This window comes from Dipteris shenzhenensis, chromosome 28 (genome assembly GCF_047967505.1).
Source record: "Dipteris shenzhenensis isolate YYH24624 ecotype China chromosome 28, Dip_SZ_1.0, whole genome shotgun sequence".
Lineage (NCBI taxonomy): Eukaryota > Viridiplantae > Streptophyta > Polypodiopsida > Gleicheniales > Dipteridaceae > Dipteris > Dipteris shenzhenensis.
The window spans coordinates 10,460,138-10,474,673 of record NC_141623.1 but is presented as its reverse complement, the minus strand read 5'-3'; positions in this window follow the sequence as shown (position 1 = coordinate 10,474,673).

Sequence of the window (14,536 nt, the reverse complement as noted above, 5' to 3'; positions counted from 1 at the left end):
TCAATCTCTCTTTTTCTTCTCTTGATATCTTTGGTTCTTCATAATCCAAAATAGGAAAAAGCAAGAAGTGAGTAAGACAAAAATAGGAAGGAGTAGGTGAGGGTGAGAGAAAGGTAGTGTGCTTGCAATAGTGATGAGAGAAGAAAGAAATTTCTTCCACACAATGACAAGATGATGAGAAATGAAGTGCACAACTCTAAGGCAACATGGAACTAAGAAGGGGAAAATAGGATGCAAGAAAGTAACTGCTTTTCATAGAGATGTGAAATGTTTGAAATAAAATTATTGTAGATAGAATTGTTATAGTTATTATATTCTCCTCATGATACATTTAATATAATTAATAAGGTGGAGTGAAATAAAGTTCTTAGAGATAGAAATGATATACTTATTATATTTTCATACTAGAAATTTAGAATAAAAATACATCATGAGATAATATATATAATTAAAAAGCATCCTGAATTTAAAATCATGAGTGCATGCTCCTCATGCATTCAAGACATTTTGCTCAATTACAAATCAACATAAACTAGACATCATGAGCAAATGCTCCTCATCATTGAAACATTTAATACAATTACAAAACAACATCATCATGAGATATTTTATATAATTAAAAAGAGAACAAGAATTAAACATCATGAGCACATGAGATATAATTGTATTTACATTGAATATGTTTTTGTTATAAGAAATTTTGGCCATTTTGGACTAGGTCCATCTACATGCTCCATAAGGGTAAATTTGTCTATGTAGAATGTCGATTAGATTCCTATGATGCTTCTCTTGGAGGCTATGATGCTTTCAGTGTAGATTGCATCTTTGATGCTTCATTTAAGACTTGTTTTGAGCCTCCAATATGTTTAGATTGCTTCTTTGCTACTTCATTTGAGTCTGCAAAATGTAAGAAGGCACATCACGCTTGTCTTCTATAGTTGAATAAGAAAAGACTAATTCTAGAGTTGTGCCCTTCACTGGTGTAGTAGTGATGGAAGTAGCGAGGACTACTTTGCAATCATACCCTTCATTGGTTTAGTAGTGCTGAGAGAAGTAGTGAGGATAATTTGCAATCATACCCTTCATTGGTGTAGTATTAATGGCAAAAGTAGTGAGGACTACTTTGCAATCATACCCTTCATTGGTGTAGTAGTAATGGCAAAAGTAGCGAGGACTAGTTTGGAGCTATGGCCTTTACAGATCCTGGATGTTGATGCTCCTACGATAAAAAATTTAGATGCTTAAGACTCAAGTGCTAGAGGAAAAACCATCACATATGTCACATCAATGCAATTTAATTCTTCCTAGAGGCTCCAACTCTGTGATAATTGCTTCTTAAAGACTCTCTTTTGCATCTTCCAAACTATACCCATGAGCTATCAAATCCATGATAGTTAAAGGTGTTGAAGTAGCAAGCATGACTTTTAGAGATGCACCCTTGTTTGGTGTAAGAGGGACTAAAGTAGCTATGTGAGGTTTAATGGCATGCTCAAAATGATGATTATTTCAAGACAAGAACATTACATGAGCACAAATAATTTTTTCTTAGATCCAACATAGGGTATTCTAATGAGAAAAAACATGGCATAGGTGAAGTCAAAACAATTTAGGGCCTGTGTGTTACTGTCTATTCAAAGGCATCGCTTAGCAATTCTACATTGCTTTAGCCATCCCATTAACACATTCTATGCACCCTTCTTTAACTTCAAGCAGCCTTGTCATTTTCTTGTCACATTTAAATGAATTTATTGGATCATTAATTCAGCCAATCAATGCCTCTAGCTGTATACCTGCTTTTTGGTTACTTAAGTTGGTCCAATAAACTCTAAGCAAAGTATCAAAGTGCATTGAATTTTGACTTTGAACAAGAGTTGAGTGTTTATGTGCCTTGTCTCCCTTTGGTGTCTGATTTTCCCATCGCAAATCTACCCAAATATTCAAGGAATTGTAGATGAGAAGAACGTATTATGGATACAATCTTGAGAATTCTAAATCTCTTATTTGTTTCCCATAGGTTTGAAGCACATCAGGAGCTTGGAGAATGGTTGGTCACATGATGGAGATCTTTTAAATGAGAAGGAAACACTGGATGATGAGGGGCATGGAAAGATTCCCCACTATCACTTTTCTCACTTTAGTTTTTGACTCACAAATTGCAATCACAAGTGGTTGAATGGTTTTGAAGTAGCTCACATATACAAGCATTGATTTAAAGTCTACACTGGGAAATTCTGCCAAAGTTTTCTTCTCACTTCTCCCTAATATCTTCTACTTGCGCTTTTATACAAGCACACCCAACCTCATTCTATGGTTCCTCTAGCCTAATACAAAATAAATGGGGCTCATCCGTGCTATCACAGGATAGCTCCACTTACTTTGCTTTGTTAGTCTTTTCATTCTGATTGTTTCTGTGTTAGGCTCAAGTAGCACCAAATTTGCTGCAAGCTCAACTTCTAGATTTACATATAACTCTTATCAATGCCTCCAACAAGAATTTTCACTTGACTTTGCAAATAGGGGAATTTGTTCTTTGGGCACTCTTCATCCCTAGGAGTTGAGCATTTGAAAAATATGGAGCTAGATGGGGGAATTTGTTGTTTGGGCACTCTTCATCCCTAGGAGTTGAGCATTTGCCCAAAAGATATGGAGTATGATGTATTGTTTTATTACATGTGCATGTGCACACATGCACACACACACACACACACACACACACATGTCTCTCTCTCTCTCTCTCTCTCTCTCTCTTTCTCTCTCTATGTATGTATGTATGTATGTATGTATGTGTCTGTCTGTCTATCTGTCCATCTATCTATCTATCTATCTATCTCTCTATCTATATCTATCTATCTATCTATCTATCTATCTATCTATTTATTTATCTATCTATCTATCTATTCTATCTATCTATTCTATCTGTCTATCTATGTATATATCTATACATACATACCTACATGCACACACACACACACATATGTAGAGAGAGAGTCATACAGACACACCTAATATTTGTTTGACTATAATGGTTTTTTGAGCTAATTGGACTTGTCTTTTGTCATGTAGAGAGATATATATTCAAATCATGCTTGAGTACATACATTGCAAAATATGATCTGCTTGAAACTTCTATCCCTTTTAATGTAGTCTTTTAGATCAAAAGTGTGGCTTTGAGATGCATGAGTCAACCATTACAAGTATTGGCCTAAGCTTATTTGTGCATGAACAAGAGAGGTACTTTGTTCTCCATTGTGGAGGTGACAAGTACTCATATAGAGATTGGCAAGAATTATGTAGAGTTCTTCCAAGTCTAAAGAATTGCTCCATGTAAGAGGAGCCTAGTGTCCCTATGAAGGATATTGTGCAAATTTTGGTGATGATCAATATGGAAATGTGGTAGGGTCTATTAATAGTAATAGAAATACAGAAGGCAAAGTGAAAGGGCTAAGAGGTGTGAAATTAAAAGGGCTAAGAGAGAGCAACAGCTCTAGGTTGCAATCCTGTTTTCCACGGATGATTTCTTTAGTGAACATGGAGACCGAAAGTGAGAGATCCCTAACACATCACTTCAAGGATCCACTTCCAATTAGCTTGTGTGTGCTCGACACTACAAAATTTTTTGCCAAAGAAATTTGTAGGGGTAAGGATGCATTTAAGAAGTTGCCTAGAGGTGTGATGTAGACCATACTTTCTCCATCATAGTTGTATTGCTATCATAGTTGCATTGCTATCATTCTTGAATACAATGGAGATGGTGAATCCTATGGATGCCATTGCAAGGTCCTACACGATAAGTGATGACAATACTCTTTTTTGTGATGTTGAGGGTGAGGAGGTAGAGGATGCACAAGAGGTTGTCATGAAATGCAACATCATCAAAGAGTACATCAAGTTCTATTGCAGAGAAGATCAAGTTGTTGTTAACCTCTTCACCAAGGGATATATGGCATTGCAAGCATTGTTGTTTTAAGAAAAGTGATCTTAGAGGTCGAGTCCTTGTGTTTTTTAATGATTCCAACATGTAATCCCCAAACCAAGTTTTGGGCTAGCATCGAGAAGCCTTCCCTACATGATGATCCACCTAAAAAAGATACAAATGAAGAGGGTGAGCACTACACTAGACCCTTTTGTCTTATATCTGAAGATGAACTTATATCCATCCCAATGATTATGTCATTAGAAGATTTGCAATGTGAAGACTTTTAGCTACTCATTTGTTGCATGTAAGTATAATTTTAATAGCAGGAAAAAATATTGCCACTTTTTATGCTCCTTTCTTGATTTTGTGTACCTTCACTTTATTAAAGAGATTTAAAATACATTATAAAAACTATTCTCCAAAGGTGTGGCTTTAAGTGCATTCTACATATCTTTTGGGACATGGGGAATGAAAGTAATGCTTTTCTCCCAACGAGGTTTTAAAGAAAAGTCACTATTGTCATTCTCTAGGCCTCATAAGGAGAATGGAACTAGTGCCATTCTCTCTATAAGGTTATGTAGAATGGTAGTACATTTATGCTCCTTTCTTGATTTTTGTTTTTTGAATGTATTAAAGAGATTTAATATGTATTATAGTAACTATTCTCTCAAAGTGTGGGTTTAATGTATTCTCCATATCTTTTAGGACATGGGGAATAGCACTAGTGCCATTCTCCCAACAAGGTTATAGAGAAAAGGCACTATTTGCATTCTCCATGACCTCATAGGCTATGTTTTTAATTTATTGGGATACACAAGCCTGATAATCCGATCCTGGGGATCAGATTTGCATAGTGATTTGTATTTTTTATTTTTAGAAGGTCATTTATTCTATATTTTGATTTTTTGTCGATTTGAAATTCGTTTAATTTGAGAGAGAATTAAAAAATAATTGTAAGATTCTACTCACTTTGTGTGTGTTTTTCCATTCTGAATGTTGGCTGGGATTTGGCAGGGTTTTAGAGTTGGCAAGAGAGGGATTAGCTTTTGGTGAATAGTGAACAATGAGGGATTAGGGTTTAGGATTTGGATTTTATAGTCTAAGATAATCAAACCCACCTAAATTACTGTTTGAAGTCCAAAGTTTGACAAAATAAGAAAATACTCAATTTTTTATAATAAAAAGGTAAAAAAGACATTTTTATTTTTGGGCTTGAAATGGATAACTTTTTCATGTCTGGGGTTTTACCTTCTAAAATCTATATTTTCCAAAATATGGACCTCAAAACAAAAAAAAATCATCATTTTAGTCCTTTTTGGGTTCCATTTTTTAGGATTGGTTCATGGTGTTAGTTTTTAGGGTTTGTTTAGGATCTTCTTTAAATAAACCTGGATGACATTTGTCTATATACAATGCTGGGCTTTTGCTTAGGCATTTCCTCATTGTAATTGTGCACGATCTTCACTTGATCTTCAAGACCTCTATCTCGGTCTCAAGCTATGTTCAAAGTCATCTCAAAATATAAGCTTCATCAGCCCTCATGAACCTTTAGTCTCCTGATACAACCCAGAATGCAGTCGTGAGAGTGTTTTCTATCTCTTTGTTTGAATATGTTGGTGAGCAAATGAATCTTTAAGTGTTCTCATTACTTGAATGTAGCAATCACCCCCCCGAATAATGAGAAGGTGGAGAATTGTTTAGGGAGTATGAAAATTTCTAGATCATCCTTTAAAAACATTCATAGCTTGGGGAATGCAAGGCTTGCACATGTACAAAAGAGAACAAAGTTTTTTAGGAATCCATGTCTGATTGGGCATGTTGGACATATGGCTTGGAAAGCTATTTTGCTTTGAATACAGAAGTGCAGGCCATAATAGAAAGACTGCACTTGATGGATAATTATAGGTTTTCACACTCTACAAGGAGGAGATGATAGAGGGAAATGAACAGCTTGCTAGCTATAGTCATTCCAATAGATTGTGGAAGAACTTCTTCAATAATGTGAAGATACCCAAAAAAGTGAGAATGGGCGTATGTAGTGTATGTGCAAACCTCAAGAGTCGGCGACGACATCAGGCAACAACATTTCATATGTACAGTTTGATTTTCTAAAAGATTTATGGTGTTTGTTATTAATAATATTCGAGTGTTTTGACATGCAGATCAAATCAATAGTGCTCTTAAGCACCATAGAGAGCAATACGCCCAATTTCAATCAAAGCTGGCAAAGCATAGAAGAAAGTGCTTGAAGAATCTTGAAAAGCATCTTGGTCTCTTTATGGATGGTATGGATCAAAAGAAGACCTATTTGCCTCACTTTATGAGAGTTCTAAAAGATGTGAAGGAAGAGACATTTGTGCAAATGCATCTCGTGGGATGTCTCATGTATCACAAAAGGCTCCAAGCCAAGGTGTTTTTCACCTATCCAAACGATGCAATTTGTCAATCACAATAACTCATCGCATTCTCACATCATGGGAAGGCCCCCTTGTTGAGATATGGTGCCATTTGCACATATTAGAGGCAAGGTATGGTATAGGAATGTATTAAAGTAGCCACACTAGGATGTGGACTACATGATGTGAGGATGTGGATTGAGGACATCATCCATAAGGAGAGATGTGGATCAGAGGATCCCACAAGTGTTGACTATTCTAAAGGCTCTCTCTATATAAGAAGCCTATAATGTATTGTTGATTACACACACATTGCAATAGATTGAGTGTTTCCTATTTGGTGTCTCCTCATGGTTTTCAGTATATGGTTTGAGCCTCCTTAGTACTTCCAATGATCTTGTGTTCTAGGTTTAGCATGGTCCATATATTGGCATGGTATCAGAGTAGGTTTAGCTAAGCCTAAATTAGTTTTAGGGTGATTGAGAGTCCTTTGTGAGAATTCTCCTTGAGAGATTCATGAGAGTTCTCATCATTCCGTTCTTGTGAGAAAGAGATCTTAGAGTCCATATTATCCTTGAGAGAGAGAGACAAGTCTATCCTATCCTAGTTTGAGAGAGAAAGGTTACTCTTCGAGTCTTTACCACCTCTTTTTAGCTTAGGCCATGCCCATTTCTTTGGCAACTTAGATCTTGCAACTCACATAGTGACTTAGTCAACAGAGGCAATCAACAAAGCAAACTAGGAGCGATCAGTGAAGTATGAACTGCTCAATAGATAAGGAGACGACGTGAGCGACGCTGCAACTAGAAAGGCTTGAGCTTCTTTCTTATGAAGGAAACCTCCATCTAGATGCTTGCTTTGTTTGTAGAAAGCTGTGGATGCACAAGAATTCCTCGCTTTTGGAAGCAGACTGTTCCCTGCCAGCACCGCCTACACTGCACTCCCAACGAGCAGCGATTTGCAGATGGCTTTACCACACAGTGGAGGAGGACAGGCACCTTCTTGTAGATGTCTCAGTGCTCATAGCGCCCAACAACTACCCTAACTGCAATCTCAGGCAACACGACTCCAAAACCGCAAGCTCAACTCCTAGGCAGACCTTGCTAGTGAGAACGGATGACCAACAAGTGCTCGATTCCCTTGTGCCACAGCTCCAATGACCAGAGGCGCAACGGCCTCCGGCATCAAGTTGCAGCCCACAGGCGCAGGCGACCAACAAAGAGTAACAAGCGCGTGCAGTCACCATCGCCCTTTGCATCACTGCACTATCCCAGTGCCATCGTAGACCTCTAGAAGCTTAAGATTTGATAACCTTAGGCCACATGGTAGAGAAGATAGTTATCTTTAACTGTGGCTAGTTTAGATCTTATCACTTGGTTAGAAGATTGACACATGGCATAGTGCCACCTCAACACAATGTCTCCTAAGAACAACCACCCTTGCTAAGCCCAATTTTGCATGCAGCATGTGAATCCCTGTGCCACATCATCAAGGGCCATTTCTTCATAAAAACTTCAACAAGCCATAACTTTCAATCCAAAAAGAATGTGCATGTGCTCCAAAAAGGAAAAGTGACCGCCTTTTTTGAGCTCTACGTGCCTGTCAAGTCAGAATCATTGTTAGCAAGTAGACACTGTCAGATTTGAAAGTTTCTTCAACTGGTAAGACCTTTGCAATGGCAATACGGACCCCAACTATTGAGAAGTTCACTGGGGAAGGATTTCACACCTGGTCTACACAAATGAGGTATCTCTTGATGCATCAGAAGCTTTAGAAGACTATAAAAGAAGACATACCCACTGCACAAAATGAGGCCTGGAAGGAAAAAGACGAAGCAGCACTATCACTCATTGGTTTGCTATTGGGTCCAAACATGATTCACTATATAAACTCTAAGGATCATGCCAAAGATGCATGGGATGAGACACAGTGTTTGGTGCAAAAGCCCAAAACCAAGAAATTCATCTTAAGATTGAATTCTATGGTTTGCACATGAACTTAAATGAATCCATGGCACAATTTGTCAACAAGATCAAAAGCAATATGACCCAACTAGAAGGCATAAATGCAAAAGTAGGAGAAAACGATGCACTTGCAATCCTCCTTAAAAGCATGCCTCAAGCGTATAGTGCACTGACAACCACTTTGAAGAATCTTCTAGATCCAAAGTTTGATAAATGCATATCCTCTCTTCTTGAGAAAGAAAGAGAGTTGAAGGCATCGACAGCTACATCTACATCAACATGCAGCAGCAATAATGAAGAACAAACATTGCAGTAAAACATCAACGAAGTGTTACCATTGCGGAAGGATGGGTCACTATCAAAGTGACTGCAGACTAAAGAAGAAACCAAAGTGTCACCATTCAAGAAGCTGGGACACAAGGAAGAAGATTGCAGATTGAAGAACCAGCATGTCAACTACGTGAAGTCATCATCAAGCCATGAGCAGAATGACAAGAACAACATGTATCGAGAAAAGTAAAAGCCTCGCCACCTTTAGTCCACACGTTTATAAATCAAACCTGACTACTTGAGAGTAGCTATGAAAGCACCTAGGGGAGGATTTGATCTTGTAACTAACATCTGACCATCTTGTAATAGCCAATGGATTATGGCACCAAGGGGAGGTATTGAGATATGGTCCCATGTGCACATATTAGAGGCTAAGGTATGGTATAGGAATGTATTAAAGTAGGCACCCTAGGATGTGGACCACATGATGTGAGGATGTGGATTGAGGACATCTATAAGGAGAGATGTGGATCAGATGATCCCACAAGTGTTGACTATTCTAAAGGCTCTCTCTATATAAGAAGCCTATAATGTATTGTTGATTACACACACATTGTAATAGATTGAGTGTTTCCTATTTGGTCTCTCTCCTCATGGTTTTCAGTATATGGTTTGAGCCTCCTTGATTTTTCCAATGATCTTGTGTACTAGACTTAGCATGATCCGTATATCGACACCCCTTCCAAGAACCCTATATATCCAGCTTGACAATACAACAAGAGAAAACAAAAACTAGACATTTCTTGTGTACTTGTGCATGCTTATGGATAAGGGAGTTGATAAGATCGAAGTTGGATTTCTCTTAGTTGGTCATAATCATGATCAAATAGATCAAATGTTTAGTACATTCTCCAAGAAGCTTGGAAGAAACAATGCAATATCTTTGGAAGAGATGATGGATCTTGTCAAGGAATCTTATACTTCACAGTCTCAAGTTTTTCACTTGAAAGAAACTTACAATTTTAAGAGATTTATTCAAGGTGGACTAGGTGATGAATGTCGCATCAAGAGATTGAATGACTTGAGCTTTCAGCATCAATTTCTCATAAAGAAAAAATTAGATCAAAGAACATATCTATATGGTAAGCAATATGCCTCTTCCCTAGATTGGGTACCAATGGATAGCTTGCAATTTCTATCTTTTGTTCCAGTTTGTGAAATTCATGCTTCAGTGCAAGAACCTCTAGTGATTGAGAGTGAGGTAAAGCAAACACAAGCTCAAGGAAGGGATGTTGACTATGAAAGGTGCATGTATGAGAAGAGAGGTTTGATAAAGAAGGCAAAAACATACTCTAGTAATGTAGACAGTGGAATGTGGTGGAATATTTTCTTTGAAGAACAAGCCCTCATCCTTGAACGATTCAAGGGTAGCACTAGTACTTTGTGCAATGATTTTTTATGGCCAACATTTGTCCTCCTTCAGAATATGTTGTGCAACCTCAGAGTCTATCACTTGAGGTTGAAGCTTTAATCAATGTACCTCATAAAAGATGAGAAGAGCTCACTGAAATGTGGGTAGGTTTCGCACACGATTTGAAGGTTGGATCCATGATTGCGACTCTTGTGCAAGAGGGGCCTCTTAGGCATCCAATCTAGATTGCAAAAGTGATACAAATACAAAAGTCTATGCAAGGGAAGTTGCAATGGTTTAGGATTATGCCTATCGGCTGCTACTAACTCCAGCACTTGGGACGCAGCAATCAGAGTCTACAACAAAGCACTCAACCAACCAACTCTAGACGCTGCCATCTCAAGTGCCCCTCTGTAGCAGCAACGATGACCTTAGCTCAAAGGCTATCTGCAACAAGTAAGCCTCAAGCAACGCTCTCAAGGTGAGGCAACACGACCAACAACAACTAAGCCTCCAACAAACAAGCGATCGACTTCTATGCTAGACAACAAAGACAACCTGCTCCCTAGCAACCACTGACGGACGGGCCTCCAGCGACTAGCAGCCTTGACTTCACAGAGCTCCTTCTTGCAGATGCAATGCCTCCAAAGGCTCTAGTGAGCCTCTTGCAACAATCAAAAGTGACCCATAGCGCCATAGCCTCTACAACACCTAGCTCACATCTTTAGCATGCACACCTTCTGTAGAAGACCTTTGCAAATGGTCGGTAGTCTCCAACAAACAACGAATTGCATACTCACATGTAATCAAATCTACAGCCACGGGCTATAGCTCCTACATGACCTCGCCAACTCAGCTCTCTTGCATCCACGGGCTGAATCTCATGAGACCTCTTAGCATCACACCGACCGTATGCAATGCGGCCTTTATGCCGTAACCATAGCTACTTCCACAGTAGCTCCGCCATCGCCATAGTCGTAGCAACAGCGGCCATGGATGCCGTAGCAGTCTGCCATGTGGTAGATAAGCATGGAGGAAACCCTTGGTTAAGGTAATCATGGGTTAAGATAACCCTTAGAGAAATCAGGGTTAATGGGCTTGGTCAAGCTTGTGCCATGTGGCAAAGCTGCCCCACATGTAACACATCAGCTACCCAACCACATCATCTACCATGGTGGCATGCCACATCAGCATCCCTATCAGCATCCATGTCACCAAGCCACATCATCTTTGACGAGTCAGTAGGCCACATCATCACTGCCACCTCAGCATTGCCATGTGGCACTACCCTGTCAAGCACAATGACCTACCAAGCACACACAGTCACTGCATGTGCACCCAGTTGACACATCATCACAGAGTGCTTCCTAGGCACTGTCTCTCCATAGGCACAAACTTCTTTTTTTGCATGTGACTCATAGTGCCACATCACCATTTCACTCTTTTTTGCCCCTCCACCTAGATCAAGTCATATCTCTTGATCGAGGAGGAATTTGAGGGTGCTACAAAAAGGTGAAATGATCGATTTATTGTGCTCTATGTGCTCATCACACAATGCGCACATTTTGGCACACGTATCACTAACTTTTGGGCCTCACCAAAAAATCCACTTCCTACACGCACATCATCAACCTCTACATTGACGCATCTAACCCAGCACATAAAAAGAACCAAAGAAAAGAAATTATTTGATGTTCATTCATCGATCGACGGTTGGTATAGATCTATATCAAAGTAGACTAGATTGCCATAGAGGAGACGCTTTGAATTTCTCCAAGTTGCCAATCTAAGCCATGCCCGAAATTCTCGACTAGTTCCTATTCGAAGTCAATCCCTATGCTCACATACGGTTTCACATCATCACAGTACCTGAAACCTGACATTCATCATTTTAGTGAGCAGACTTCAGAGTGTTCAGAGGCATTGTTGATTGATCAGTTGGCAGATAACACATGATTTGATTTCACACACACATGCCATCATCGTAAAGCCTACTTGGCTATTTCACGGCATTATGCACTTTACTTCAGCCTTGTAAGGCCTCTTGGCTATTGCCGACAATTTGCCACAAGCCTTATAATTCAGATCGAATTATAGTTCAGATTTCACTTGCTACAGTCAGTGTTTTGCAGTTGATTCAGACAGTGATTTTCACGACACTTTGAGTACATTTCTTGCACCATGTTTACAACTAGCAACCTCAATCTGGAGGCATCTGCTAAGCTAGACAACTCCAATTACGTCACATGGAAATACTGAATGGAGACCATTCTTGCACTTCAGGACAAATGGGAGTATGTCGATGGATCTACACCTAGACCATTGGATGGTCCAGCCAGTAGTAGCTCTACTCCACTTGTAGTCATAGCACCAGCAACGAGAGCTCCAGCTACACAAATAGTTTTCGCACCCATAGCAGATCCTACCATTGCCTGAGCACAGGCAGAATGGGATAAGAAAGATAAGTATGCATATCATCGGATTAAGTAGAATGTGCAAGATGTCATGCTAGGACAACTCAACACCATCAAGACATCCAAAGAAGCATGGGATATGTTCGCAGCTCTCTACGAGTCCAAGAACACTTTTAGGATTCACTGAGAAACCAAATCAACCAGAGTTTCCACAATAGCAACGAAACCGGTCATGCTTACGTACTTGGGATCAAAGACTATAACAATTAACTCGCATCAATAGGAGAGACCATAAATCCAACAGAAATGGTTCAAGTCATCCTGAATGGACTAGGAGACGGATACGAGAATCTAGTCCAGAGTATTGCCATCCAACGGTAAATTTCGACACTAGAAGAACTTCAATCAGTCTCACTTGGTGAAAAACTCAAGACTCTGGCCATTCGTGCACGCAAAGGTCATTCTAATAATCATGCATTCACAACTTCAGATAGAAGCAGAGGCAGAGGCAAAGGTAGAGGTAGATCATTCCAGTGAAGTGGTCATCAATCAGCAGCAAAGTCATCAGCAAAGTCAGCATCAGCATTAGTATCATCCTCAGCAACATCAAAATCAGCAAAGAGGAAATCATTCCAATCGAGGAAGATTCCAAGGACGAGGGAATGCATCCACCAATGTGTCAAACATCCAGTGCAACTACTGTCATATACGTTTGGACATTATAAAAGAGATTGCCACAAGAAGTAGTACAACTAAGGTAGTCAATCCTGTAGCAATCGAGGGAATTTTTGCGAAAGCGGATATAATCATGGTGGACATTCTAGTCACAATCTTATTGCAAATGAACATGGAAATATGTTTCTTGCAAACGAAGAAATGCAGAAGATTGATACAGTGTCCCTAGACACTGATTGCAACCCAAAAGATGATTTCAGCTATATCAAGTCGACCAAGCAGATCAAGATCCTTGGTACATCGACAGTGGTGCATCATCTCACATGATAAATCATTAGGAATGGTTCATAGAGATGAAACCATTAGAAGGTCAAAAGAATGTCATCTACACAGCAGATAATACACCGAATCCAGTTCAAGGGACAGGCATTATCCCTATGAACAATTTCATTGGTACGAAAGGATTGGTGAAATATGTACTCTATGTCTCGAAGCTTAGCAAGAGCCTCTTGTCAGTAGGTCAAATGACGAAACACAACTACTGAGCCATCTTTGAAGGAGATGAATGCATTCTCAGAGACAAATCCAAAAGATTTCAGCTAGTAGGAAAAGGAGTCAAGGAAGGACGCTTATACAGAATGCTAGCTACAGTACCAAATTTGCATGCCATGTCAGCTCAACCACAATAGATGCCATTATGTGCAAAATGGCACAAGAGATATGATCATGTCAATTTCAAGAGCTTGCTAGATCTCAGGAGTCAAAATCTGGCAATTAGGATTCCTAAGCTACAGTTTCTTGGAAAAGTTTGCGAAGCTGCTTTGGTAAACAAAAGCGAACCAACTTTGGCAGAAGCACCTCTCAAGCACGAGGTATTCTTGATTTGATACATACAGATGTATGGGTTATGGCTAGACCCGCAACATCAATGGTTCACTTTACTACTTGGACTTTCATCGACGACTATAGCAGATATTGTTGGGTCTACTTGCTAAAAGAGAAATCTGAAATGTTTTCCAGATTTCAAGAATTCAAAGCCATGGTAGAAAACCAGACAGGCAGAAAGATGAAAGTCATGAGATCAGATAGAGGAGGTGAATACATATCTTCAGCATTCATGAACTTTTGCAAAAGTCACGGTATTCGAAGACCATTCACTTGTGCAGATACTCCTCAATAGAATGCAAGAGTTGAAAGGAAGAATGGTACTTTAGCAAACACAGTGCTAGAGCAATGCTTAGTGAGAAGCATCTTCTGAATCAGTATTGGGTAGAAGCAATAGCCACAGCAAACTACTTGCTTAATCGGCTTCCGACCAAACCGATTCAGAGTATGACACCTTATGAAGCATTCACTAGACACAAGCCACACATGCATCTCTGCATATTTGGTCGCATAGCATATGCCCACATAAATGATGATCATTGCAGGAAATTGGATGCAAAGTCACACAAATGCATCATGGTTGGCTACAATGAAGAAAGCAAAGC